Genomic DNA, 27,603 nt, shown 5'->3' with positions numbered 1-27,603 from the left:
CATATTAACAAATTAAAGAATAAAAACTGTATGGTCAACTCAACAGATGCAGAAAAAGCTTTCGCCAAAACTCAACACCCGTCTATGATTTAAAAAAAAAACTCTCCAGAAAGTGGGCATAGAGGGAATCTACCTCAACATAATAAAGGCCACATACGACAAACCCACAGCAAACATCATTCTCAATGGTGAAAAACGGAAGGCATTTCCTCTAAGATCAGGAACAAGACAAGGATGTCCACACTCACCACTATTATTCAACATAGTTTTGCAAGTCCTACCCACAGCAATCAGAGAAGAGAAAGAAATAAAAGGAATCCAATTGGAAAAGAAGTAAAACTGTCACTGTTTAAGATGACATGATACTATACACAGACAATCCTAAATATGCCACCAGAAAACTACTAGAGCTAATCAATGAATTTGGTAAAGTTGCAGGATACAAAATTAATGCACAGAAATCTCTTGCATTCCTATACACTAACACCAAAAGATCAAAAAGAGAAATTAAGGAAACAATCCCATTCACCACTGCAACAAAAAGAATAAAATACCTAGGAACAAACCTACCTAAGGAGGTAAAACACCTGTACTCAGAAAACTATAAGACACTGATTAAAGAAATCAAAGATGACACAAACAGATATATACCATGTCCTTGGATTGGAAGAATCAATACTGTGAAAATTACTATACTACCCAAAGCAATCTACAGATTCAGTGCAATCCCTATCAAATTACCGATGGCATTTTTCACAGAATTAGAACAAAAAATTTTACAATGTGTATGGAAACACAAAAAGACCCTGAATAGCCAAATCTTTCTCAATCTTGAGAAAGAAAAACAGACCTGGAGGAATCAGGTTCCTTGACTTCAAACTATACTACAAAGCTACAGTAATCAAGATAGTCTTGTACTGGCACAAAACAGAAATATAGATCAACGGTACAGGATAGAAAGCCCAGAGATAAACCCACGCACCTATGGTCACCTAATCTATGACAAAGGAGGCAAGAATATATAATGCAGAAAAGACAGTCCCTTCAATAAGTGGCGCTGGGAAAACTAGACAGCTACGTGTAAAAGAATGAAATTAGAACACTACCTAGAGAGAGAAGAAGATGGCAGAAGAGCAAGACTCGGAGATCACCTTCCTCCCCACAGATACATCAGAAATACATCTACACGTGGAACTGCTCCTACAGAACACTTACTGAACGCTGGCAGAAGACGTTAGACCTCCCAAAAGGCAAGAAACTCCCCACGTACCTGGGTAGGGCAAAAGAAAAAAGAAACAACAGAGACAAAAGAATAGGGACGGGACCTGCACCAGTGGGAGGGAGCTGTGAAGGAGGATAGGTTTCCACACACTAGGAAGCCCCTTCGCGGGCGGAGACTGCGGGTGGCAGAGGGGGGAAGCTTGGGAGCCACGGAGGAGAGCACAGCCACAGGGGTGCAGAGGGCAAAGCGGAGAGATTCCCGCACAGAGGATGGTGTCGACCAGCACTCACCAACCCTAGAGGCTTGTCTGCTCACCCGCCAGGGCGGGCGGGGGCTGTGAGCTGAGGCTCGGGCTTCGGAGGTCAGATCCCAGGGAGAGGACTGGGGTTGGCTGCATGAACACAGCCTGAAGGGGGTTAGCTCACCACGGCTAGCTGGGAGGGAGTCTGGCAAAAGGTCTGGAGCTGCCTAACAGGCAAGAGACTTTTTCGTGCCTCTTTGTTTCCTGGTGCGTGAGGAGAGGGGATTCAGAGCGCGGCCTAAACGAACTCCAGAGACGGGCGCGAGCCGCGGCTATCAGTGCGGACCCCAGAGATGGGCATGGGACACTAAGGCTGCTGCTGCCGCCACCAAAAAGCCTGTGTGCAAGCACAGGTCACTCTCCACACCTCCCCTCCTGGGAGCCTGTGCAGCCCGCCACGGCCAGGCTCCCGTGATCCAGGGACAACTTCCCTGGTAAAACGCACGGTGCGCCTCAGGCTGGTGCAACGTCATGCCAGTGCCGCCGCAGGCTTGCCCCGCATCCGTACCCCTCCCTCCCCCCGGCCTGAGTGAGCCAGAGCCCCCGAAGCAGCTGCTCCTTTAACCCCGTCCTGTGTGAGCGAAGAACAGACGCCCTCAGGCAACCTACACGCAGAAGCGGGTCCAAATCCAAAGCTGAAACTGGGGAGTTGTGCGAACAAAGAAGAGAAAGGGAAATTTCTCCCAGCAGCCTCAGGAGCAGCGGATTAAAGCTCCACAAACAACTTGATGTACCCTGCATCTGTGGAATACCTGAATAGACAACGAATCATCCCAAATTGAGGAGGTTGACTTTGGGAGCAAGATATATTATTTTTTCCCCTTTTCCTCTTTTTCTGAGTGTGTATGTGTATGCTTCTGTGTGACATTTTGTCTGTATAGCTTTGCTTTCACCATTTGTCCTAGGGTTCTGTCTGCCCGTTTTTTTTGTTTTGTTTTGTTTTTTTACTTAAAAAAATTTTTTTTCTTAATAATTATTTTTTATTTTAATAACTTTATTTTATTTTATCTTACTTTATTTTATCCTCTTTTTTTCTTTCTATTTTTTCTCCCTTTTATTCTGAGCCGTGTGGATGAAAGACTCTTGGTGCTCCAGCCAGGCATCAGGGCTGTGCCTCTGAGGTGGGAGAGCCAACTTCAGGACACTGGTCCACAAGAGACCTCCCAGCTCCACGTAATACCAAAGGACGAAAATCTCCCAGAGATCTCCATCTCAACACCAAGACCCAGCTTCACTCAACGACCAGCAAGCTATAGTGCTGGACACCCTATGCCAAACAACTAGCAAGACAGGAACACAGCCCCATCCATTAGCAGAGAGTTGCTTAAAATCATAATAAGGCCACAGACACCCCAAAACACACCACCAGATGTGGACCTGCCCACCAGAAAGACAAGATCCAGCCTCATCCACCAGAACACAGGCACTACTCCCCTCCACCAGGAAGCCTACACAACCCACTGAACCAACCTTAGCCACTGGGGACAGATACCAAAAACAACAGGAATTACGAACCTGCAGCCTGCGAAAAGGAGACCCCAAACACAGTAAGATAAGCACAATGAGAAGACAGAAAAACACACAGCAGATGAAGGAGCAAGGTAAAAACACACCAGACCTAACAAATGAAGAGGAAATAGGCAGTCTACTTGAAAAAGAATTCAGAATAATGATAGTAAAGATGATCCAAAATCTTGGAAATAGAATAGACAAAATGCAAGAAACATTTAACAAGGACCTAGAAGAACTAAAGAGGAACCAAGCAACGATGAAAAACACAATAAATGAAATTAAAAATACTCTAGACGGGATCAATAGCAGAATAACTGAGGCAGAAGAACAGATAAGTGACCTGGAAGACAAAATAGTGGAAATAACTACTGCAGAGCAGAATAAAGAAAAAAGAATGAAAAGAACTGAGGACAGGCTCAGAGACCTCTGGGACAACATTAAACGCACCAACATTCGAATTATAGGGGTCCCAGAAGAAGAAGAGATAAAGAAAGGGACTGAGAAAATATTTGAAGAGATTATAGTTGAAAACTTCCCTAATATGGGAAAGGAAATAGTTAATCAAGTCCAGGAAGCACAGAGAGTCCCATACAGGATAAATCCAAGGAGAAACACACCAAGACACATATTAATCAAACTATCCAAAATTAAATATAAAGAAAACATATTAAAAGCAGCAAGGGAAAAACAACAAATAACACACAAGGGAATCCCCATAAGGTTAACAGCTGATCTTTCAGCAGAAACTCTGCAAGCCAGAAGGGAGTGGCAGGACATTTTTAAAGTGATGAAGGAGAAAAACCTACAACCAAGATTACTCTACCCAGCAAGGATCTCATTCAGATTTGATGGAGAAATTAAAACCTTTACAGGCAAGCAAAAGCTGAGAGAGTTCAGCACCACCAAACCAGCTTTACAACAAATGTTAAAGGAACTTCTTTAGGCAAGAAACACAAGAGAAGGAAAACACCTACAATAACAAACCCAAAACATTTAAGGAAATGGGAATAGGAACATACATATCGATAATTACCTTAAATATAAATGGATTAAATGCTCCCACCAAAAGAAACAGACTGGCTGAACGGATACAAAAACAAGACCCGTATATATGCTGTCTACAAGAGACCCACTGCAGACCTAGGGACACATACAGACTGAAAGTGAGGGGATGAAAAAAGATATTCCATGCAAATGGAAATCAAAAGAAAGCTGGAGTAGCAATTCTCATATCAGACAAAATAGACTTTAAAATAAAGACTATTACAAGAGACAAAGAAGGACACTATATAATGATCAAGGGATCGATTCAAGAAGGAGATATAACAATTGTACATATTTATGCACCCAACATAGGAGCACCTCAATACATAAGGCAAATACTAACAGCCATAAAAGGGGAAATCGACAGTAACACAATCATAGTAGGGGACTTTAACACCCCACTTTCACCAATGGACAGATCATCCAAAATGAAAATAAATAAGGAAACACAAGCTTTAAATGATACATTAAACAAGATGGACTTAACTGATATTTATAGGACATTCCACCCAAAAACAACAGAATACACATTTTTCTCAAGTGCTCATGGAACATTCTCCAGGATAGATCATATCTTGGGTCACAAATCAAGCCCTGGTAAATTTAAGAAAATTGAAGTCACATCAAGTATCTTTTCCGACCACAATGCTATGAGACTAGATATCAATTACAGGAAAAGATCTGTAAAATATACAGACACATGGAGGCTACACAATACACTACTTAATAACGAAGTGATCACTGAAGAAATCAAAGGAGAAATCAAAAAATACCTAGAAACAAATGACAATGGAGACACGACGACCCAAAACCTATGGGATGCAGAAAAGCAGTGCTAAGAGGGAAGTTTATAGCAATACAAGCCTACCTCAAGAAACAGGAAATATCTCGAATAAACAACCTAACCTTGCAGCTAAAGCAATTAGAGAAAGAAGAACAAAAAAACCCCAAAGTTAGCAGAAGGAAAGAAATCATAAAGATCAGATCAGAAATAAATGAAAAAGAAATGAAGGAAACGATAGCAAAGATCAATAAAACTAAAGCTGGTTCTTTGAGAAGATAAACAAAATTGATAAACCATTAGCCAGACTCATCAAGAAAAAAAGGGAGAAGACTCAAATCAATAGAATTAGAAATGAAAAAGAAGTCGCAACTGACACTGCAGAACTACAAACGATCATGAGAGATTACTACAAGCAACTGTATGCCAATAAAATGGACAACTTGGAAGAAATGGACAAATTCTTAGAAATGCACAACCTGCCGAGACTGAACCAGGAAGAAATAGAAAATATGAACAGACCAATCACAAGCACTGAAATTGAAACTGTGATTAAAAATCTTCCAACAAACAAAAGCCCAGGACCAGATGGCTTCACAGGCAAATTCTATCAAACATTTAGAGAAGAGCTAACACCTATCCTTCTCAAACTCTTCCAAAATATAGCAGAGGGAGGAACACTCCGAAACTCATTCTACGAGGCCACCATCACCCTGATACCAAAAACAGACAAAGATGTCACAAAGAAAGAAAACTACAGACCAATATCACTGATGAACATAGATGCAAAAATCCTCAACAAAATACTCGCAAACAGAATCCAACAGCACATTAAAAGGATCATACACCATGATCAAGTGGGGTTTATTCCAGGAATGCAAGGATTCTTCAATATATGCAAATCAATCAACGTGATACACCATATTAACAAACTGAAGGAGAAAAACCATATGATCATCTCAATAGATGCAGAGAAAGCTTTTGACAAAATTCAACACCCATTTATGATAAAAGCCCTGCAGAAAGTAGGCACAGAGGGAACTTTCCTCAACATAATAAAGGCCATATATGACAAACCCACAGCCAACATCGTTCTCAATGGTGAAAAACTGAAACCATTTCCACTAAGATCAGGAACAAGACAAGGTTGCCCACTCTCACCACTATTACTCAACATAGTTTTGGAAGTTTTAGCCACAGCAATCAGAGAAGAAAAAGAAATAAAAGGAATCCAAATTGGAAAAGAAAAAGTAAAGCTGTTACTGTTGGCAGATGACATGATACTATACATAGAGAATCCTAAAGATGCTACCAGAAAACTCCTAGAGCTAATCAATGAATTTGGTAAAGTAGCAGGATACAAAATTAATGCACAGAAATCTCTGGCATTTCTATACACTAATGACGAAAAATCTGAAAGTGAAATTAAGAAAACACTCCCGTTTACCATTGCAACAAAAAGAATAAAATACCTAGGAATAAACCTACCTAAGGAGACAAAAGACCTGTATGCAGAAAATTATAAGACACTGATGAAAGAAATTAAAGATGATACAAATAGATGGAAAGATATACCATGTTCCTGGATTGGAAGAATCAACATTGTGAAAATGACTCTACTACCCAAAGCAATCTACAGATTTAATGCAATCCCTATCAAACTACCACTGGCATTTTTCACAGAACTAGAACAAAAAATTTCACAATTTGTATGGAAACACAAAAGACCCCGAATAGCCAAAGCAATCTTGAGAACGAAAAATGGAGCTGGGGGAATCAGGCTCCCTGACTTCAGACTATATTACAAAGCTTCAGTAATCAAGACAGTTTGGTACTGGCACAAAAACAGAAATATAGATCAATGGAACAGGATAGAAAGCCCAGAGATAAACCCACACACATATGGTCACCTTATCTTTGATAAAGGAGGCAAGCATATACAGTGGAGAAAAGACAGCCTCTTCAATAAGTGGTGCTGGGAAAATTGGACAGGTACATGTAAAAGTATGAAATTAGAACACTCCCTGACACCATGCACAAAAATAAACTCAAAATGGATTAAAGACCTAAGTGTAAGGCCAGACACTATCAAACTCTTAGAGGAAAACATAGGCAGAACACTCTATGACATACATCACAGCAAGATTCTTTTTGACCCAGCTCCCAGAGAAATGGAAATAAGAACACAAATAAACAAATGGGACCTAATGAAACTTAAAAGCTTTTGCACAGCAAAGGAAACCATAAACAAGACCAAAAGACAACCATCAGAATGGGAGAAAATATTTGCAAATGAAGCAACTGACAAAGGATTAATCTCCAAGATTTACAAGCAGCTCATGCAGCTCAATAACAAAAAAACGAACAACCCAATCCAAAAATGGGCAGAAGACCTAAATAGACATTTCTCCAAACAAGATATACAGATGGGCTACAGACACATGAAAGAATGCTCAACATCATTAATCATTAGAGAAATGCAAATCAAAACTACAATGAGATATCATCTCACACCGGCCATCATCAAAAAATCTAGAAACAATAAATGCTGGAGAGGGTGTGGAGGAAAGGGAACACTCTTGCACTGTTGGTGGGAATGTAAATTGATACAGCCACTATGGAGAACAGTATGGAGGTTCCTTAAAAAACTACAAATAGAACTACCATACGACCCAGCAATCCCACTACTGGGCATATACCCTGAGAAAACCATAGGTCAAAAAGTGTCATGTACCACAATGTTTATTGCAGCTCTATTTACAATAGCCAGGACATGGAAGCAACCTAAATGTCCATCGACAGATGAATGGATAAAGAAGATGTGGCACATATATACAATGGAATATTACTCAGCCATAAACAGAAATGAAATGGAGGTATTTGTAATGAGGTGGATGGAGTTAGAGTCTGTCATACAGAGTGAAGTAAGTCAGAAAGAGAAAAACAAATACAGTATGCTAACACATATATACGGAATCTAAAGAAAAAAAAAAAGGCCATGAAGAACCTAGTGGCAAGACGGGAATAAAGACACAGACCTACTAGAGAATGGACTTGAGGATATGGGGAGGGGGTGGGGTGAGATGTGACAGGGTAAGAGAGTGTCATGGACATATATACACTACCAAATGTAAAATAGATAGCTAGTGGGAAGCAGCCGCATAGCACAGGAAGATCAGCTCGGTGCTTTGTGACCACCTAGAGGGGTGGGATGGGGAGGGTGGGAGGGAGGGAGATGCAAGAGGGAAGAGAAATGGGAACATATTGTATATGTATAACTGATTCACTTTGTTATAAAGCAGAAGCTAACACACCATTGTAAGGCAATTATACTTCAATAAAGATGTTTAAAAAAAAAAAAAAAAAAAAAGAACACTTTTGGTTCCTTATAAGAAATCCATTTCATTAACATTTTTTTCTGTTCCCTGCAGCAAGAGGACCAACAGCCAGAACATTTGAAAACATTATCTGACCTGCCAGGGAATTTTCTATTGACCCTAATTTTGCAGTGTCATTAAGATTCAGGTTCTAAATAAATTTAGTATCTGGATTTCTCATATGATGCTCATGAAGCTCATTTTATAAGCAATGTACTGAAGTTAGGAGTGGAAAGCAAAGAAAGAATCAATTAAAAATAAAACCCTAATAACCTTCTACAGTTGTCACATTTCTCCACAAATATTAAATACTTGGTTGCCTTCATCCATATCAGACCACAAAGACAAACAGCAGCTCTAACAGTTTCCTGGTGAAACACTGACAATCAACATGATACTAATAAATGAGCACTGTTTTAATATTTTTACTCAATATTTTGTTTAGCATTATCCAAAAGAAAATCTAAACAATCGATGACCCTTTAGTGTGTCTATAACAGGGATTATGGGGATCTCTTTCATCTTTTCCCTTTTTTGCAGCACCAGACAATAGTCTCTTCATCGTAGTTATTACTGACATTAATGCAGATATTTCTGACAAGTGGAAAATCTCCTTGTAATTAAATTTCTGTTATACTTTAATGCTTGTTCCTTAAAGAAAGTCCCTGTTAACAGATTTCAAGCTGTGGTAATAACATTTTCTTCCTATGTTATCAGAAGTTGTAATCTGTTTTCTTTCCTAGACAGCATTCAAAATAGCAGTAAGATTTAAGAAAACTGGAAAAGATATTTTTTTCAGTGTTAGGGTGAATTGTTCTTGAATGTCAACTTAAAGTTTCAATAAAATGAAGAACACTAGCAAACCAATAATAACTTGATTTGGAAATTCAAGTCTCAGCAAATGTTACAGTCTTGAAACTGCTGACTTAGCAGAGGTGGATGGGGATGTAGGGACGGAGGTACATTAAAGGAATGGAATTTATATGTGCTTTTAGAGCTGTAGCTTTCGTTAATTAAGTTATAACTTTTGAATATGATACAAACAAATCCTGAAAATAATCTTATTAAGCTCATCTCTTTTTTTTGGTTTTTGACTTATTTACTTAAGCCTATCTTAGCTTAAATTTGAAATAACTAATAGATTTGGGAAAATAAAATTTCGGCTCCCCCAGATAATTACCTTTAAGCAAACTATGATACCAAATTCCTTCATAAATAAGACTAAGTTTAAGACAGACAGAAGTCAGTGTTTTAAATCTTTAAATTTGTTATACTCATACACCTATTTTGAGCTTTTTATTACTTTCAATTGTTTTTTAAAAGGAGCCTCTCAAATAAAACCACTTTCTTAAAAAAACAAATGAAAATAACTGCCCCAGAGAAATTAAAAGACTTAATTAAGGCATTAGGCTACCTTGCCATTACCCTAGAACAACAACTTAATTAAGGCTGTTGACTTCCAATCTAATGGTCTTTATCCCATACTGTTGAGGTCTCATGCTAGAACATTTTTATTCATAGATGTTTTACAGCTATGTGAATGGAGAATCCACATTTCCCAGATGGAAATCAGATTTTTTTAAGTATTGGCAATTCTTTCTTCTACCTCTGCAAAACTAAATCATGGCCCCTGCAGAGATAAGCTATCAACTCACTGTGGAAGTCAGGAAAATGTATCTCTAGAACATTTGATGAAAAGAGGATTTATAGTTTATCACAAGCCACTTAAATGGCCAAGAGGTAGGATAGTTCAGAGACTTCTGGCTTTCATTAATAGATAAAGTTATAAAACTTGCTCCCATTTCAAAGATGAATTGCCTATTTGTAATCCTTAAAACAAACAAAAATAACTATTAAAAAGACTCAGAGCTTCAACAGACTTCAAATGGACTTGTTTGAGTTATTAGTACTTTAGGCAACAGATGCTTCCTTCAATGAAGACAGAAAATTATCATCATGGGAGGTTCCTGATAAAGGTGAAGGTGAAACAAGAATCAGCACAGTCTTTACCACAAATGTCTGACAAATTTTAATTTTGCCACAATTATTAATAATCAATTTATCAAGGAAATATTGACATGTATCACCACTAACATTTTACTCTGCTAGTTCTCATTCTAGGCAGTTAGTGATTCTCTTTTTAAAGCAACAACTTAAATTCCCAATCTGCTAATGCCATCAGAGAAAGACCAAGTCCTTTCCTAAAAAAGACTTCAGTGTGCCCCCGACAAGTTAATTCCAATCAGAAATCCCAACTCCTAAATCATCACATTGAATGATGACCTAAGCCCAAAGACTCGTTTCTGGTACCATATACTTTCTTCCCTAGAGCTTTCAAGGAGTAATTCCCAGGGCAAGGAGATCATATTCAGCAGTATTCTGCATCCCCCAGTCTTGTGAAAAATTCACTTCCTCTAAAATCCTTTCTCCCTTATCCATCCTACACACACACACACACACGCACACACGTGCACATGCACACACACACACACGTTGGTTAGTCTTTAGCAACTTTGGAAAAGATGAGGGACAACTGGTATTCAGTGAACTCCAACGGCAGAAAATTAATCTCTCCGTGGCAGAATTAACCAAGAAAGCTGTAGGCCATCAATACTACAGGTTCATGCCAGATACATGAAAATTACTTGCTTCCTGAGTGGTTTGTTTTACAAGAATGTGGAGCTCAAGGTTTTTAATTGCAGTCATATCACTTACAATGTAACTTCAGGCTAGTTACTTAAGTTTTGTACCTCATTTTTCTGATCAGTAAAATGGGGATAAAAATAGTTCCTACCTTTATAAAGTTATTATATGAGCAAATTGAGATTATATATATTTACTGTTTAACACAGTGCTCAGTAAATAGCATTTTCATTAGATCCCTTTTATTTTTAAAAAAAATTCTAACAATATTGAAAATATTGTATTTGGGAACACATTTACAAATCAGACCCAAGAAAACAAAAGCTATGTGGCTCTCTAAATCACACTATTCAGAATGCATGTTCTTTATGTGGTAGACAAGCAGTCTTATAAAGAGTATATGTTTACGGTATTAAATATGCAGTTACATATACAAATCTGTACAGAACAGTATCCAGAAATATATAATGTAACTAAAGTAAGAGTAAGGAAATAGGTTTAGGGAAAAAATTAATATATGAAAAGAAAGCCTTAAGTCTTGTAAACATTTTAGAAGTGGGCTATATATTTGGCTCTGAGTTTTCTAGCAGCCAACACAAAGGTAACGTTATTATTACATGAACCACAATGTTTACATAATAGAAACACAATAGATATTGAGGCTAGGAAAAGTGATTTAAACACTAGTGATTACTATAACTCTAATAATGCATTGAATCCTGATGAAAAACTGTAGAACTAAGGATAGCAACAAATAATGTAAAAGGAATTTACTCAGGGATGAATGAGACAATATTTAGTAAAAGAAAAGATATTATATTATTGAATTTGATAAAGCAACTCATAGTATTTCTCAGCACTATTAACTAATATATATTTAAATCTAATACTAAAGTGGCTGTATAGTACTGTAGTATTTTGATGACTGTGTATCTTCATTTCTTATAATTAATGTCTAATATTTAACTCATATGCATTCAATCAGAAAATCGAAGCAAGGATTCTAACATTTTTGTAAATCCTGGTTTTAGTCTAGGCATACCATATTATGTCATCTTCTTCAGAAAGCACTTTCTAGAACAGCAGCTTCTGAGAAGTGAATGATTTAGGGATATCCTTGGGGAAAATCTACTCTTAAATTCTATCTATCTCATTCTAGTTTTCAAGTTAAAAATGTGCTCTAAAATCTAGAGTTGCCTGTTGATGCATAAATGTTGAAGATGTTTACTAAAACCTTTAGGAATCCTGCTGGCTTTATACTATCAAACAATATAATGATTATAACCACATGATGACTTAGCATTAAATATATTTTAATATAATACTTTACATATAAAGAACTAAGCTAAAAAAAGCAAGTTATATATATACTGAGAGTTTCTATCATAGATAAGTTGATCAATAAAACAACCCGTAAATATTTTTCTCTGTGGCTGAGATAGAGAAATAAAGAAGTAAAAATAATTTTTCCACATCATTTTAAATCTAAATTCACATGACAAATTGTCAATATATGTGAGTAACTTCAACTAAATTCTCTGTTACCTTAAGTAGAACATAAGATTGGAGATGTTTACTGAGAATTCATCTTTTCATCATGTAGCTCCTTCTTTAATGCTTGTTTAGCTTTTGACCAATCAGGAGAACTTTGGGACATCTCAGAATAGAGATACTGTTCCTTGATCTTTTACTGCCCAAACTCTCCTTTTATTTACTTATTTTGAGTGAGGGGTTTGGAGAAAAGGACTAATCATTCCTAATGAATTTGGTGCTGGTGAAAAATGCCAGATGGGCAGTCACAGAGACTGAAGTTCTTTTATTCACAGGCTAAAGCAGAACATTTCCCCCTGCACTTTGCTTTCAGATGCAACCTGGAGTACAAAGCTATCTTGCATTCCCAGACCTGTCCAATCTCTTCTTCATTAATCAGCATTTTCACATTTCATCAAGTATCATTTCTGATAGGCATATTCCAGATACAGAGAAATCACCATTTCTCATTACTCATTTCTCAGACAGCTTTGTAAATATAGACGTTTCACATTAGCAATGTCTTTTGACAGAAGGTTTATATATTGTTGAAGGAAAATTAACTTAGGGAAAACAAAATAATATATATGACGATCTTCTTTGTTCTTTCAGTCATCTAGTTTAGAACAGATTTATGCCAAACCAATAGATGGTTTTATACATATTGAGCCAAACTGCCCACCTTAGAGCATTCCTGATTAAAAAAAAAAGAAAATTCATATTGGCTCATGATGGTGTTCCTTATTATGCCAAGAAAAATGTTCAATTAGAATGAAATAACAAGGAGATGCCACAATTTTTTATAATTGTTATTTCTGCAGAATAATTAACATTTTAATTGTGTCTACAAAGTGCTGGCCCAAAAATTCTGAAAGACAGATTTTTATTTTTAAAAATGTGAAGAGGGACTTCCCTGGTGGTCCAGTGGTTAAGACTCCATGCTCCCAATGCAGGGGACCTGGGTTCCATCCCGGTCAGGGAACTAGATCCCGCATGCCGCAATTAAGAGCCCCCATGCCGCAGCTAAAGATCCCGCATGCCGCAACGAAAATCCTGCACATGGCAACGAAGATCCCGCGTGCCGCAACTAAGACATGGCGCAGCTAAATAAATACATACATACATACATAAATACATAAATAAATATATTTTTTAAAAATGCGAAGATCCCAAAGGACTTAGATAACTTGCTTGAGGTCACCTAGATAATCAATGAAAATAATCGTAATAAACCCTGAGTTTGTATGAACATAAACATCTATGCCATACTATTTCTCCACTGTCAAACCTACATCTCCAGACCAGAACTCTAGTCTCGTGTCCAACTGTCTCTGAAATATTTTCAACTTCTATCACTACGTCCAAAATTGAATTTTAATATTCACTCACTAACCAGCTCCCATTCTATTATTTGTGCCACTGTTACAAATTCTTTTTGGAACCACACTTAATTTTTCTATCATTTACATCCCCAGTATTCAGGTATTCAATTTTCCCTTTTTTCTTCAAAATTTCTTTTGGTTCTTAGCAATAATGAAAACTTTAAGTATATATACACACTACTACAAGAAAAAATTTTAATTTTATACCTCTTTGAATACCGTTAATGTCAACATTCATATAACCATCAAGACTGGGAGGGCATACTTTAAAATGATAATTACTGTATTTGAGTAGAACAGTTAAAAGTGATAGTTCTTTTTTCAAAATAACCTTTAATATGATTTCATCGCAAAAATATGGAATAGAAAAAATGGTGTCACAAAAAGGTGTATTTTCTCCTTCTATTGCCACTACCCTTATGGCACTAACTCCTCAGGCACTTGTCATTCAAGTTTGCCACATACTGTGTTCCCGACCCAAGCCATTCTGCAAAACTTTATGCAATTGATCTTCTTCAAAAAAAGCATTTTAAGAATAGCTCCTATCTAAAATACTCCAGCAATTTGTTCCAAGTCTAAAACACTGGAGGGAAATTAAAGACTCTCCATAACCTTAGCTTACTTTCTATTTCCAGTATCACTTCTCTAAAATGAGCACTTCACTCCTGCTAGTCATCACACATTCCTACTTCCATCCTTTACACCTAAAAAGCAGTTGCCACCTTTCCTTAAATAATACCTTTTGCTGATCATTTAGTTAACATGCTAGTTCCTTTATAAACCCTTCTCAAGCCTTACTTTTTGCCTCCTCCGTGTCTTGGGAATAAAGTATCTACCACATATTTAAACACTTGTTTACTTAATGCTATGTTATATTAGTCCCTTTTTTGTTTGTTTTTTAGGGTTTGGTTTTTTTTTTTTGTACTTGTTTTCTTGAGACCAAGAAGTGGGTCTTATCACCCTTCTCTTGAGGATTCAAGAGCATACAGTAACATTCAGTAAGTAGAAAAGGATTAATAAACTCTGGTTGACTTATTGATTGGGATTAATGCTACCTTCTACAGCAGACATTTATTTTAAAACACAAAAAGGTGACTTTTCAAAGATTTTATGAATTTTGTCTCAATTCAAATATTAGCATATTAGAAAATTTAAAAGACACTCAGGAATGAATAAGCAGTGAGTTCCCAAGCTTGATATGTTAGGTTTTGGATTGGTGAACATATACAGTCATTTCCTATCCAGACAACTTCTATGGTTAAAAAGAATTATATTTATATTTTAAATTCTGCATTCTTAATAAAACGAAACCTCAGTAATTCAGCTGGTGTTTGGATGGTGCTTAAACCAAACCTGAAATCCTATCATTAAATTTTCCCAGAATCATACACTCTTAGAAACTTTGTTACCATTTAAAGTAACCGTTAAAGATATTCACTGCATGATAAAGGCAAATACTGTTCTTATATATTTAATTCTACTGAAGTTATTACAAACTACTATTACAAAATTTAAGCATTTATTGCCAAATATTAGCACACTATAGATATATACTATAGATATATATACATTGCAAAGTTTGCAAAACTGTAAGAAAAGGAAATGAGTGTGTGAAAATATAAAAACATGAAATTTGAGCAAGAACAACTCTAGTTTTTCACAAATGTTACCAAAACCATCAAAACTTTATAACTTATTACCTGACTTTCTATTCTGGAGTACAAATATTTTAATGGAATAATATATAAAACAATGAAATAAATACCTAGCATTTATACAAGCAGATAGTTCAAATCTAATTTTACTGTTAATAGGTATGTACCTTGGACAAGTTCACTAACATCACTGAATTTACAGTTTCTTCTTCATCTGAAAAAATTGAGTAAAAATTTTTATCTGTAATTATGATGAGAAATAAATGTAACAATGTATGTAAACTGGAATAGTGAATTGATGCACATGAATCATTAATCTTTTTACTGCCTTTACCTGATCAATGAGATTCTGGAATAACCAGTGACCCAGAACTGAGGTTGACTTTTAACTCCTCAGTCTTCCCTTTCATATATTTTTATACACTTCCCGGACCTTATTGTTCCACTCTTGATGCTTACCTAGGCCCCACAAGAAGCATGAATATTATTTCTTAGTGGTAAGAACACGGCCTCTGTTTCCAGGTTATCCTTCATCTGTCTAAGTCGACCTTCTTGCTTATTAGTATGGCTTCCTCGCCCACTACCTCCTTACTCGCCCCTGGGTTCTTCAGTGCTTAACTCTCCTGTTTCCTCAAACTCTATTTGTTTGTTTGTATTTGTTTTCTCAGTAGTTGTGGCTCGCGGGCTGTAGAGCGCAGGCTCAGCAGTTGTGGCGCACCCGCTTAGTTGCTCCGCGGCATGTGGGATGCTCCCAGACCAGGGCTCGAACCCGTGTCCCCTGCATTGGCAGGTGGATTCTTAACCACTGCACCACCAGGGAAGCCCTTTTTTTTTTTTCTTTCCTTCTTTCTTTCTTTCTTTCTTTCTTTCTTTCTTTCTTTTTGGCTGCGTTGGGTCTTCGTCGTTGGGTCGATACAGGATGAGGCATCTCCCTGTATCCCCACTTGGATTCCTTAGAACCAGAACCCAACTTGACCTTTATCCACAGAATACTTTATCAACACAAATACCAAGTTTTATGATCTGCACTGCAATGTACCCCTTTTTAAGTGACCAGTTCAATATAATTTAGAGCTCCTTTTCTCTCTTATCTACCATGGCATGGCTGCAGGGATTAACAGGCAAAATAAGAGTGACCAGATTCTACAGGTATCTAGGAGGTTGAATACGTTATTTATGCCTTAGAGGTACAATCGTTCTGATCTCTATTCTACTTGAAAAGTACATAGTCACTTCAGTATAAGAAATATCACTTTAACGACTAGAATAGATAAAAGAATCTAAACCATATCACAGTGAACATTAGATTCACCTAGGGAGATTTTATAAAATTTTTCTGCTTGATCCTAGCCCAAATCAGTTAAATAAGAATGAGTTGGGACCCAGTGTTCTAAATAACACGCGAACATGTGCATTTGCTCACTGAGGCTTTCATGCACTCTTACTGACACGGCCACCGGCCTGACTTCCATCTGAGCAGACTAAGGTTTCAGGTCCTTGGTATCTTAACAGACTTAAAAGTTCCTGGGCAATGCCATTATATATGCCTGTTTTCTGTGCTATGAAGAAAACTTGGCAATGGCTGTGCCAGATGCTAGGACAATAGATAATGTAAAACTCTGCAAGTTTGACTGACTTTTATTTCAAGACAAAGTGACTCAAGAAAATGCATTTTGGAAGATTAATCCATGTTTTTGTACACTGTGATAATAAAACTTTATCTGAGAATTGCTGTGAAACTTTTGTGGGTCCCTCTGTCCATTTTGAAACTTCAGTAAAGTAGAAAATGACACCACTTATTTACCAAAGTGATAAAACATGCAGGCTTCACATGTAGTCTCTATATAGTTTTTCTTTAAACAACCTAATGGTTTCTTTAAGGTGCAATTTAAGGAACTGATATCAATTCACGTTACTTGAGCTGTGTTTACATTAAGATTTAGTTTCCTTTCTTAAGTACTTTAAACATAGTAGGTTCAGTGATGCTCAGTGCATCCAGACACTCAATAAATGCTTTTTGATGATGATAATGATGAAGCTGATTTTAACAAGGGCGTTCTTTCTCTTTACTTACACTGAATGTCTTACTGAAGTTCAGACCACAGGTTGTCTTATCAAATGTTTTTCCTTAAAATTATGTAATGTGGTTGGTATGTAAGTCTTTTAACTCTTGGCTTCATTTTCTTAACGTATTTTTTTTTTTTTTTTTTTTTTTTTTTACTAAAAAAAGACTATTTTCTTAAACCAAGCTGGGGTCTTCTATAAGTAAAACAGGTAATACAGAGAAACTTCACCATGCCGTTTTATGTTCTATGCCTTGTTTTTCTTTGCCTCACTCCCCTCATTTTCCTAAATAGTTGCTCTTCTAGTTGAGACAGTGTTCCCACAGGTAGTGCTATGAAGTGGGAGTTTAGGATCAGAGGTCAACAGGCTTGCTTTCATGTATGTAGCTCTAACTGTAACCCAATGCATCCCTTTCCCCTGAGCAAAGCATTTGCCTTCTCAGCATGAATTGTCTACACGCAGAGCAGGGTAGGACCCTGCAGACTGTTTGAGGATGGACCTTTGGAGAGTTAAAACTCACACTTGAGGTTTAATTGTAGTACAGTTGATGAGAAAACAAATATTGAACCAAAGCTCACACCTCATTATACTTTGAAAATCTGAAAATACTAACTGTCTTAATTTCCCAAAAGTAGATATCAAACATCTTACTTGACTATAGGTTTGCATGAGAGAACGAGTCATGCAAAGCCATTTGTTGCAGTGGCTTCCCTATAAAACAAAGAATAGCCAAAAACACTACACAGACCCCTTCCAATCAAAGAGACTGAGCTTTAAAAGTTAACTTTACTGCCTGATTCTGAAGTTTTCATTTTCCTTGCCAGACAGGTTCAAAAAGAATGTCTGTTTTCATTTCATCAAGCTTAATCCATACATAACATCCTTTCCCACTATTTACTAGACTACGGCTATCAAATGAAGATATGATGTCTGTGTTTGGGTTAGTTACTTTAAATTCTAATGACCATGATGTAATCACTGTAATCAAGAAAAGCTTGTCTGTCTTTAGATTTAGGTCCTTTGCCATTGGCCTGGCACACTTTCGAGTCTTTTCATTAAGCTAACCACAATTCTGCCTAATTCGTAATTATCAGTGAGTCGGCTTTACACAGTCTTGTGGTCCCAAATTAAAGCTTATTCCATTGGTTTTTGTTGTGATGGTTGTTATTATTCCGGCAAAACAGTTTACAAATATTTGGATAAGAAAATTTTATCAGCAATACATTTTTTACTCTACTGATGTGTTTGTGGATTTGAGTGTTTTTTTTCAAATTACGCATTTTTTTACATTTATATCTAGAGATTCTCCTCTGCCCTAGTAAATGTTTAGAGAAACTTGGAAGTTTAGAAAGAATTAAGTTTAAAAAAAAGAGGAAAATTGTAAGGAGTATACATGATACATGCAGATGTAAAATGTTTCTCTTAAAATCTTAATTTCTTTGTGTTTTGTAAACAATAAAAGTTTTCATAAATAAAATGGAAATCATACACATTTTCCTTGTTTGAGTTAAGTTTACCTCTTGTAAAAAAATCCCACTATGTTCCTATTCTAGGTACCAACTTTTAAGAATTTCAGGATTATCCTTTTTAGTTGTTCACTAAAAAGTAACCACAAGATCCTCTTTGTCTTTTTTCCCAGGGAAATATACTTTCTAATGAGTTTGGAAATCAAGGACCATTAAATAATTTTTATAAAAATTACCATTCCAGTTGATAGAATTTTGCTACTAAAACTCACTTAACGCCCATTTCATCACAGTTACCCTGGGTAGCATTCAAATTTAGCTACTCTCCTGACATGTCCCTAAACCTATGAAAATCTTGTGAATCTGGATGCCCCTATGCTTAATATGCACATATGGGATAATTATTTTCAGTCTTTCAGGTTGCAAGGTGAGTAGACCAAAGGGGAAAGGAGTGAATGATTTAGTTGCTAAGCAACAGATTGGTAAGGATCAGGGATTTTTCGACTAAGGTCTGATAAGCTTTCAGTAGTGTCTTGGGAAAGTGATAGAGAAAGGGAGCATTCTTGAACTCCTTCTGCCTATTTTTCCCACTTCTTTTAAACTGAGAGAGATGGTCTATTCAGATAGGAACATGAATAGCCTTTGCTTCCCAGTATGTAAATATGACTGTGGAAGACTCTAAACCTTCCAGTTACTGGTAATGCCTTTATTCCTTTGCCTCAGCAATGGCAGACGCGTAGATGGATGGTCATAATTAACCCCCAGAGGATAGCTTCCAGTAAGATTAATTAATTAACCTACATTAATTATTCATTAGGTTGGCTGAAATAAATGGATTTTCATGTATACTTTAGTACAATAATCTTCTGGTAGATGCTCTTTCATTTTCACCAATTAAAGTAATTCGTTAAGACCAATAAAAAGAAAGATATCAGAGTTAATTCCACTTAAATAAAACTCTCTTTATATCTTATTACATGTAATTTTAATTAAATAATAATTTAAATGCCTGATGTGATTATGACCAATAGAGAGAACTAATTTCAGAATACAGTAGTGACTTAGTTCCAGGAATTTAAGGGAACAACAATTTTCTTAGGTGGGAATGGTGGAAAATGGAATAAAATACAACCAAATATGACATATAATAGGGTGTTTAGGCTAATGGGTTTAATGCATGTCTATTTTAAAAAGTTGTTGTTGAAGCCATGCCTGTTAACCTTTAACCCTAGAGTCTTATTTAGCAGTTAACTTGCTTACCAGCAGGATATCTTTGTAATTTCTTTAACTAGGTCTAAGCATAGAGAAGTAAGTCCTGACAGTGTGACAGGAAGAAAACAATTCCTCATGTTTCCTAGAAGAACATATTCCTCATATTTCTTTTAGGAGAATTTTGATATACTGAGGGAAAAAAATCATGATTTTAACTTTAACAAGTGATAAGAAAACTATACCTGTTTTAACATCAAGTTTTAAAATGCAAAAATTTTGAAGAACCGTTGACCAAGAAATTCAAAGAACCATGAAATTTACATGCATGCTTTTAATCTTTATTAACTTCTAGTAAATGTTCATTATGTATTTTTATGTGTGTACACATTCATGAAACTGAGGTGGAAATTGTTGTTAACTGCTTTAGTTCTTAGATTTTGTTTTCAATTTAAATGAATAATTTTTTAAATTGAGATTTTAGTGACACTCTTGAAATTAATGGAGTTACTCTCCCATGACACAAAACTAGGATTCTAATTCTATATCCTAAAGAGATGCAGATGATGTGGGCAACTCATACAGATTTCAGCGGCACCACCGGTTATACTGTTACATCGTATCTCTTACAGCATTCTAGTGATCTGTTATCTAATGCTCCATATATTTAATTTTTATGTGTTTATGTGTTATATGCCCAAAGATACTATAATGTCCTTATGGGACTGTATCCCAGCAGCATTCAACACAATACCTCACATACAGTAGCATCTTAAGGAAATGTCTGTGGTCTTGGTTTGACTTAACTCTTTTACTCAGAAGGTTCAATTAGGCTAAAAAGAGACAGGGAGAGAGACAGAGAAAGAGAGAGAGAGAGAGTCGGCAGCGGGGAGGGGTAGGGCTCAAACATCATGAGGAAGGGAATGGGGTAAGGCAAACACAAATGAAGGATTAGCAGCTGTGTTTGAAGAAGAGGAGACTTATAAGGAGATAATGAAAGGTGAGGCAGAATACAGGTTCAGTGACCACTGTGGTGGAGCTTGGGTATAGGATGAAAGCACACATTTATCCTTTGGATGCATCAGTCACAAAACCAATGTGAAAGAGTTCCAGAGAGCACAAGGTCATGAGTTAAGCTCACCTGGTGGAGACAGTATAGAGCAGAGGCAAAGTGGAGCACATGGTCCATGAAATGGGCACGTGATACTCAGCTCTAGCAATGAGTGACATTTAGGAATCCAGGCACCGTGCTGTCAGACCTTCAAATCTTTTCAATAGTAGCCAGAAATCTATTATTTTCTGAAATATCCTAACTTTAATTATAACCTTTATTGACAAAAAACATTGTATAGGTCAAATAAAACATATATACAAGCTTGACATGACCCACAAACCATCAGTTTGTAACTTCTAGTACTTGCAAAGAGGAGTTATGGAAGATTTTATTATTTTGTTTTTTAAAAGTACAAGAAGTGACATTTTTACTGCTGCTTTCCTATATAGTAAAAGACATGATATGACATCACATGACACGCTTGGGAATTCAGAAGTGGTGATGCTGGCTCAGTGAACATCCAGCAATTTTAGCAATTTATACAGAGCATTGCTCAAACTATAGGTGGGTCAGTAATCCTTGAATATGCTGAGAAAATGTAGCTCCTTTATTCAGCCTATAATTAAGCTGATTCTCTTCTTAAACTCCTAATAGGTGGCTGGGAGGGAGGGGGGAGATTAAACTCTGGCTTTATCTGGTTTAAAACTCAGTCTGATGCACACATGTAAACAGTCTCTAGGTAGCAGAGTATCCTACCTTATATGACTCCTGGGCACCGCCCCTCCCAGCCCCTATGCCAACCCTCTCCCTAAACTGACATCCATACACACAGTGGCTGTATCTACTTGTTCCTAGTATAATGCTCCCAATCCACCTGGTTTCTGGGCACCCTGCTGGCTTCTGTTTCTAAACTCCACAGCTGACTAGCTCATTGCCCATTCTTTGGGCCAGGGGCATTTCCCCAGGAACACGCGGGCCACCTGATCTTTGCTGACCTTCCCCTCAGTTATAAAAGGTTTCATACTCAGGTCTCTGTGGGTCTCCAGCTGGCCCCTGGCTTGATGGTCCACTTCAGCCTCTGCTGTGGCTCACCGCACCCCACCCAACAGGCTCACTGGATCTCACCTCAGCAACCAGACCCATGGGTGGCTGGGAGGCTCAGGTGCACCAGCAGAACTGTCTATGTTGCACTGCCCTCTTAAGGCCAAGTTGCCCCATGCTGGTGTGTCTCTTGCCCAGTGATCTCTTCAAAAAGGGGAACTGGGTGACAGCCTACTGTTCTCAGTGTCCCAGCCCAATTGTATAACACAACTCCTCTTCCGTCAGCAGACAGGTGAATTAGGGACACATATCTGACTACTTTTCTCTTCTCATTTTCCTCCATCTCCAATCCTTTCCACATTTCTCCGAGGCCAGAGGATATTTTTTTCTGCTCTCTACAAGTCATATCTGTTTTCTACCAGGAAAGTGCCTTGCTTGGACAAGCAGAAGGGACATCCTATCTACACCAAGGCCCAACTCTATGTATGAGTCCTCCAGGCTGGACCTTTGACATCTTAACATTGAAATGGAGCAGAACACTACGGTCCTTGCCACCTCCCTGCCCCCATCCTCAGCCTGACTTTTGTCTGTGGAAAAACTTTAGTCAAAGAATAAGTTGAATCAGAGAAGTGAGAAAATGCAGAAACAAAGGAAAACAGTTCAACAAGACTAAATAATAATAGTTTAGTCCTTAAACTAAAGTCAAGGACCTTTAGTTCCTCTTCAAGGGCTATAGTTAATATTCTAAGCCATATCCTGTGAGCTGTCTTATAGATACTGAAACCCTCACAGGTGTAAGAAGTTAACTACATGATGACCACCAGACTGTAGCCATGACATAAGCTGCCACAATTCTGAAAATTAGCCTCAAAGAAATGCAAACAAAGAGACCCTGGAAGTGAAGACTAACTGTACCTAAAACAATCAAGATGACGCTGGTCAGACCACCACACGACCAATTTCAAGATGACGGTCAGAGCCGACTGTGCTGTTTCTGCATGTAGCCCCCTCCCTCCGTCTATAAAAACTCTTGCTCACTGGTTGTCAGTGGGGGGAGTCGACCTTTGGACAGGAGTCTGTCCTCCCTGCGCACCCTCCCCAACTGGTTGCCGACATCTGAAGCAAAGCAAACTTTCCTTTCCACCAACCTTGCCTCTTTAATGGCTTTTGAGCAGCGAGCAGCCGGACCCACACTTTTGGTTACAATGTGAGCTAAAGAAATCTGGACAATCTTCTTTTCCCCCAAACTCGGCTCTCAAGCCTATTATCTTCTTGCAAAAGTGTAGCTAAATATTGCTTAAAGTCTCTCTCTCTCTCTCTCTCTCTTTAGAAATGTGTCTAATCTACATACCACCCTCCACCTCAAAGCCCAATCTCCAGAGACAGAGAAATGCTCAAATGTAATATGCATAAAAGTCATGTATCCAGAAATACAAAAGGGAAAACCATATCAGAAATTTTAAAATATGACCTGTGCTACCTAACTTTTGTGGAGAACAACAGAAATCAAAATTAAGTGAAGCTACATTATCTTCATCCCAAATTTACTAAACCTCTTTTGCAAATCCTGTTTCTCCACTTTAATTCCAAGGTAACTTTTAAACACTCAAGGCTTACACATTGCAGGTCTGATATAAATATGCCATGAACTTTTTCTGATACGAGGAACATAGATTCTGAGGCTTTTAGACATATTGAACAATTTATCTTTTCACTCTAATTTCTACTCTCTGAATCTAGAAGGCCCTCAAAACACAAAATGATTTAATACAAATGATGTAATGCCATATATATATTTTAGGCTTTTCCTTGCCAAAGTTCCACTTTAAAAAAAAAGAAGAAGAAAAAGAAATTATTCTCAGAAGACACTGCACATGATGAAAGCTATTTATATCCCTCCACTCCTCCATCGCTCACAATGAAAACCTCCTCTTAAAAGCCTGTCAACAAATCTTTCAGTACGGTATAGTAAAGAATCCTTGTTTTTAATGTGTCACAGTTAATAACAATGCTTGAATTTATTGCCTCCATAAAAAACAAATATTCTTTGATTATGGCAACAAAATCAACATTTGAACCCCAGTGTTTTTATGCTGTTTCAGGAATATACTAGCAAACCAAGATTATATGTTGAAGGATTTGAAGTTAATGTATTTCATTCAAGTCCATTCACATATAGATATTGATTAGGTAGAGTAATTAGTGTATAATCTATACTAATTTAAAGATGTAGATTTATCTTCACAGTGGTATGTAAAATCAATTTTATTTTTAAAGGAGAAAAGAAAACACAATTTCTCTCAATATTCATCCCCCCAAACTTAACAAACTGTTGTTGAAATGAAAACTGTGATGTTATGAAGAACTGTAACTACTGAATGAACATAAAAATAGAAAATAGCAACGTTTAAGACATTTGCTGTTCTTATTTTAGAAGATGACTACACAAAGCCAGCCTAAAGAGGGGGATAAGATTTCACATTTTATTGGCGTTTAGGGAAACTTTATACCCTGTCTCTGGAAAATCAGAAAGGGAAGTGGTTATAAGGAATCCACATAATAACGTATGGGAAAGCCAACTAGAATTTACAAGGGAGGGGACTCTGCTGGTGAATCAAAGAGCTGCCAAGTCACATGTTGCACAATTTATTAATCATGAGCTGCTCCACCAGCCAGCAGTTTCTCCATGTTCTCCTCATTTATGACTCTATTCCCACTAAGCCACTAAATTATTTTTGGTGCAAAATATGTGTTATGAGTGAAAACACAACACTGGACAAAATGAGAAGAGAGTAAACATTTGTCAGCTTTCAAAAGCAGGTGGAATGGGTCCAGATTGCACATTGTCTACATTTTGAGACTTCGATTTTGTCCAGGGAGTATTATTTTGTTAAATGCTACACAAGTCCCGGTTTGGTCTTCAAGGAACATGGACTCATCACCGTTTGAAGTCCAGTTACTGGGGATCCACTCGCACTAAGAAATGGTATGTGCCCTTGACCCTGCTCCAGGTTCCCAGCTGTAACTCCAAGTAAAGGAAGTTATGGTAGTCACTGACAGAAAGGCTTTTTCTAAAAGAGCTCTTAGGGGCTTCCCTGGTGGCGCAGTGGTTGAGAGTCTGTCTGTCGATGCAGGGGACACGGATTCGGGCCCTGGTCTGGGAGGATCCCACGTGCTGCGGAGCAACTAGGTCCGTGAGCCACAACTACTGAGCCTGCGCGTCTGGAGCCTGTGTTCCGCAACGAGAGAGGCCGCGATAGTGAGAGGCCCGCGCACCACGATGAGGAGTGGCCCCCGCTCGCCGCAACTAGAGAAAGCCCTCGCACAGAAACGAAGACCCAACACAGCCAAAAATAAAATAAATAAATAAATAAATAAATGAATAAATGTGTTTAAAAAAAAAAAAAGAGCTCTTAAAGACTTTACTCACTTCGAAAAAGGCTAAATGTTATATATTCTACCTGTGCATGAATTTCTAATTTAAAAAAGTATATAAAGTTACCTATACAATCTTCATCTTTGAGAAAAAAATACCTTTATGTGTGGCCAATATTTTAAGATATTTAATCTCTTAAATGCCTGAGAGTCTATAAATCTGGATAACAGAAGAGGTTTGGCTTGGGGTGTCTCACCCTGCATGTTAAGATGCTGCTGACTGTGGTAATTTGGGCTAAGCTGATGGCGGTGAGGAAAATCCTAATAACTTATCTATACCTGTTCCTCTAAATGAAATGCAATGGATCAAAGAAACATCATCTTCCTTCCAAGCAATATCAAACACCTTTTGCCCCATGACAAGCCTGCATGTCACTGTGTTCTTCAGTCTTAGTGAAGAGAGCTATGGAAAGAGATGTCCATCTATCCCTACACTCACCAGAAAGAGTATTTTTTAAACATTCTGAATTATCACTGTCTGCCTAAGTAAATACAGAATAGAGAGAGCTCATGCAGGCAGAGACAAATGTAGACACAAAGTAATCTATGCCCTCACTGCTGCTTGGCAATTTTCACTGCATCTCCTCTTGCCGTCACATTCCTTAGCAGTACTTGCAGATGTTATTCAGACCCCTCTAGTTCCCTCTCCATGTCCCTTCATTCCCAGAAAAGAAACCTCACTTGTTAGTTTACTGCAGTGTCTGAGCCCAATCAAATATACTACCTCAAATACCTTCTATAACCCTCCTTATCTTTATCCATCTTCTCTTTCCTCACTGCTAATTACCATGCCAACCTACCATAGCAAATGTCCCCATCTCTGGCTTAGCTTGCATCCCTTCCTCCGTCTGGAGGAGTCCTGAACCATCTTCACTTCTGTTTTGCTTCATCACTATCTCTCCTTCTGCTGACCAATGCCCTTTGTTCACAAATGTAATCAAGCCATCTTTGTACACAACACCTCTATATACCCACTCCCTAATCTCTTGAGATTTTAAGATTCATAGAATCTTAGACTTCAAGAACATTAGAGTTGGAAAGAAACTTGAAAATATGTGTTCTTAACTAAATCATGTTACAAGTAATGGGAAAATCTCATGTCCTTTTTCAGTCTTTCCTCTATGCCCACAATTTTAATATATCCATTCATTCAAAGGTAATGAATGACTCAATTATTTTTTCTTAGTCTTTATCTTTTCTGGCTTTGCTATTTTGGGTAACTATTCCTTCTCAGAGAAGTTATCTCCTCCCAATCACCTACAGCCATAAACTCACTCCAACACACAGACATCTAGGAACATCCCAGATCCACACAGCCTTCCCATCAAAGGCTTAACCCAAACTCCTAGAACTATCCTTGACTCCCTCCTTCCTTTCATTGTTACTTTAAAAACAACCTGAAATTACATACGTCTTCTCCCTTTTTTCTATTGCCCCTTTGTGGCTTTCATTTTCTCTCCATGAATTGCTACAATAGGCTCCAAAACAGGATCCTCAGTCATTTTCTATCCTCCCCAGTGAAATTCTGATATGGTCAGTTCACCCTTAAAACCGTTCTTAAGCTTAGAGCTCCAATCCCTAATGCAGTTGCCAACCAAATAAACTACAATGCCTAGCATTCAAAGTCCCTTGGAATCTGGTCCCAATCTTTATTTCAAGTTCATCATTCACTACTCTTTTTTGGAACCCTATATTATAGGCAAAATGAGGGCCGGGATGCTCTCTAAATATATTCCATGCTTCCTGCCTGTATACCATGCCACACTTTGTTACGTTCATCTCTAGTTTCCTATACTTCCCTCCTTCACCAACATCTCTGTTAACTAAAAGACTCATGATCTAGCAAGGTGAACCTCAAGGAACATCTCACTCATGCAGTCCATCCTG

The sequence above is a fragment of the Balaenoptera ricei genome, chromosome 9 (assembly GCF_028023285.1).
Source record: "Balaenoptera ricei isolate mBalRic1 chromosome 9, mBalRic1.hap2, whole genome shotgun sequence".
NCBI lineage: Eukaryota > Metazoa > Chordata > Mammalia > Artiodactyla > Balaenopteridae > Balaenoptera > Balaenoptera ricei.
Note: the sequence above shows the minus strand (reverse complement) of the source record.